Source organism: Kogia breviceps, unplaced genomic scaffold (assembly GCF_026419965.1).
Source record: "Kogia breviceps isolate mKogBre1 unplaced genomic scaffold, mKogBre1 haplotype 1 scaffold_56, whole genome shotgun sequence".
Taxonomy (NCBI): domain Eukaryota; kingdom Metazoa; phylum Chordata; class Mammalia; order Artiodactyla; family Physeteridae; genus Kogia; species Kogia breviceps.
This window is the reverse complement of record NW_026712001.1, coordinates 609,574-612,904: the sequence shown is the minus strand read 5'-3', so window position 1 is coordinate 612,904 and position 3,331 is coordinate 609,574.

Sequence of the window (3,331 nt, the reverse complement as noted above, 5' to 3'; positions counted from 1 at the left end):
TGGACAAGTGGTGCTACGTAGGTCCAATGGAGTGTCACTCAGCCATGAAATCCACGTCATGAGGCTGGTAGCAGCATCCTGAGTGGATTTAGGTACGATCATCCTCAGTGAAATAAGTCCCACAAAAAAAGAAACTTATGATATCACTTATCGAGGGAATGTAAAAATCGCTCCCCATGAACGGAATCCCCAAGCAGAACAGAGTCACGCTTTTAGAAAACACACTTATGCCTGCTTCAGGGGAAAGGTGAGGTGCGGTGACGCATAAAACTCGAGTTTGAAATGAGCACAGATACCCTTCCGAAAACCGAATATGGAATGGACACGACCTACTCCTTGCTCAATCAACTGGACTCACCAGACCCTGTTCATCGCACAAGTATCTATCCGACTAGTAAGCATCTTAAAAGCTAAGTCTTGATATCTCTGTGTAAGTGCATCAAGTGTGTGTAAAGCGGCCTAAAACCAGCAGGGAAAATCAGCTCAGACCCATTCTGAGGATACATTTCCAACACAAAGAAGAAACAAGCAGGGCAAAACAGAGAGAAATTCTTCCAAAATGCGTTCAGGGACTGGCATGCAACCAGGATTGACCACATCTACAGCCCCAGCGGCAGAAGACATAAGGCTGGACACTCTTGGGGCTGAGACGATTGGTGAGGTTGGGAAAGCAAATGCAGACCCTTGAAAGGAATCCTGCGTGCTCCCCATTCCATGGCTCCCAACTCTCCAGGTTCAACGCAATCTTCCGACAGCGAAAGCACTCATTGGAAACCCAGCGGATGCTACACCGTGGGATCGGGAAAGCTTTCTGAAACTCACCTCAGTTTTCCTCTCCTGGTGCTCGTGTTCTCCATTCAGGCCCCCTTACTAACAATCTCCCCACTTGGAGACTCGGCGCCTTTCCATGCCTCTTTCGTACCGTCTGCAATTTGTCCGCAGGATGAACTGCAAGAGGGGGAACCAATGAGAGACTCGCTGGAGGTGTTTGGTCGGGCACATGTCACTCTCATTTCCCATCACGAAGAAGAATTCACCAGCGGTTCAGCCTGCCACCGCGGATCGACAATAGGGCGTGAAGCCATCCAGCCGTGTTGCGTCCCACTCACAAAAAAGCGACTTGGGAAATGGAGCTCAGGGGCCCTGCACTTCCCAAACCTGCAGAGTTCTAAACGATAACTATCGCCCCAAAATATATTGAGGTCAGGCTACGAAGAGGCGCTGAACGCAAGGCAGAACTGCAGGAAACGGATGTCAACGGGTACATCGGAATGGCCCCGATAGCACATGAAAAGCGCCAGAACGTGGACAATGATGCGGTTGGCCAAAAAGGGCGTATGCGTTTTTTCCTGAATATATTCAGGAAAAAACGCATACGCCCTTTTTGGCCAACCAAGCAACCTGGGAGAGCAAATCAGCACTACAAAGAAATCTCTCGCCCCCCCCACCCCCGGGGCAAAAGGGCCAGGCGAAAAAAGTCTAAAAACCAGAAAGGCAGGACAGCCCACGGAGTCAAGGGAGCCTTGTTAAGCTGATGGGCGGGATGTCAATGGCCAACAGCCAATCTTCACAAGTGTATCCTCTTTCCCAAACCATGTAAAACACAGAACCACAGAGCATAGGGCACTTCCACACATGGGCGTTGACCTTGGGAAAATGAAAAAATCAACCAGACACAGGGACCCCAAAGTTGAGGGCTGCTGTCTTGACAAGAACCTCCACTCCGGTACACGTTTCATATCCCAGGAAAGAGCCAAGTGGACAAAGACGAGTGGACAAGTGGACAAAGACAAGTGGACAAGTGGACAAGTGGTGCTACGTAGGTCCAATGGAGTGTCACTCAGCCATGAAATCCACGTCATGAGGCTGGTAGCAGCATCCTGAGTGGATTTAGGTACGATCATCCTCAGTGAAATAAGTCCCACAAAAAAAGAAACTTATGATATCACTTATCGAGGGAATGTAAAAATCGCTCCCCATGAACGGAATTCCCAAGCAGAACAGAGTCACGCTTTTAGAAAACACACTTATGCCTGCTTCAGGGGAAAGGTGAGGTGCGGTGACACATAAAACTCGAGTTTGAAATGAGCACAGATACCCTTCCGAAAACCGAATATGGAATGGACACGACCTACTCCTTGCTCAATCAACTGGACTCACCAGACCCTGTTCATCGCACAAGTATCTATCCGACTAGTAAGCATCTTAAAAGCTAAGTCTTGATATCTCTGTGTAAGTGCATCAAGTGTGTGTAAAGCGGCCTAAAACCAGCAGGGAAAATCAGCTCAGACCCATTCTGAGGATACATTTCCAACACAAAGAAGAAACAAGCAGGGCAAAACAGAGAGAAATTCTTCCAAAATGCGTTCAGGGACTGGCATGCAACCAGGATTGACCACATCTACAGCCCCAGCGGCAGAAGACATAAGGCTGGACACTCTTGGGGCTGAGACGATTGGTGAGGTTGGGAAAGCAAATGCAGACCCTTGAAAGGAATCCTGCGTGCTCCCCATTCCATGGCTCCCAACTCTCCAGGTTCAACGCAATCTTCCGACAGCGAAAGCACTCATTGGAAACCCAGCGGATGCTACACCGTGGGATCGGGAAAGCTTTCTGAAACTCACCTCAGTTTTCCTCTCCTGGTGCTCGTGTTCTCCATTCAGGCCCCCTTACTAACAATCTCCCCACTTGGAGACTCGGCGCCTTTCCATGCCTCTTTCGTACCGTCTGCAATTTGTCCGCAGGATGAACTGCAAGAGGGGGAACCAATGAGAGACTCGCTGGAGGTGTTTGGTCGGGCACATGTCACTCTCATTTCCCATCACGAAGAAGAATTCACCAGCGGTTCAGCCTGCCACCGCGGATCGACAATAGGGTGTGAAGCCATCCAGCCGTGTTGCGTCCCACTCACAAAAAAGCGACTTGGGAAATGGAGCTCAGGGGCCCTGCACTTCCCAAACCTGCAGAGTTCTAAACGATAACTATCGCCCCAAAATATATTGAGGTCAGGCTACGAAGAGGCGCTGAACGCAAGGCAGAACTGCAGGAAACGGATGTCAACGGGTACATCGGAATGGCCCCGATAGCACATGAAAAGCGCCAGAACGTGGACAATGATGCGGTTGGCCAAAAAGGGCGTATGCGTTTTTTCCTGAATATATTCAGGAAAAAACGCATACGCCCTTTTTGGCCAACCAAGCAACCTGGGAGAGCAAATCAGCACTACAAAGAAATCTCTCGCCCCCCCCCCCCCGGGGCAAAAGGGCCAGGCGAAAAAAGTCTAAAAACCAGAAAGGCAGGACAGCCCACGGAGTCAAGGGAGCCTTGTTAA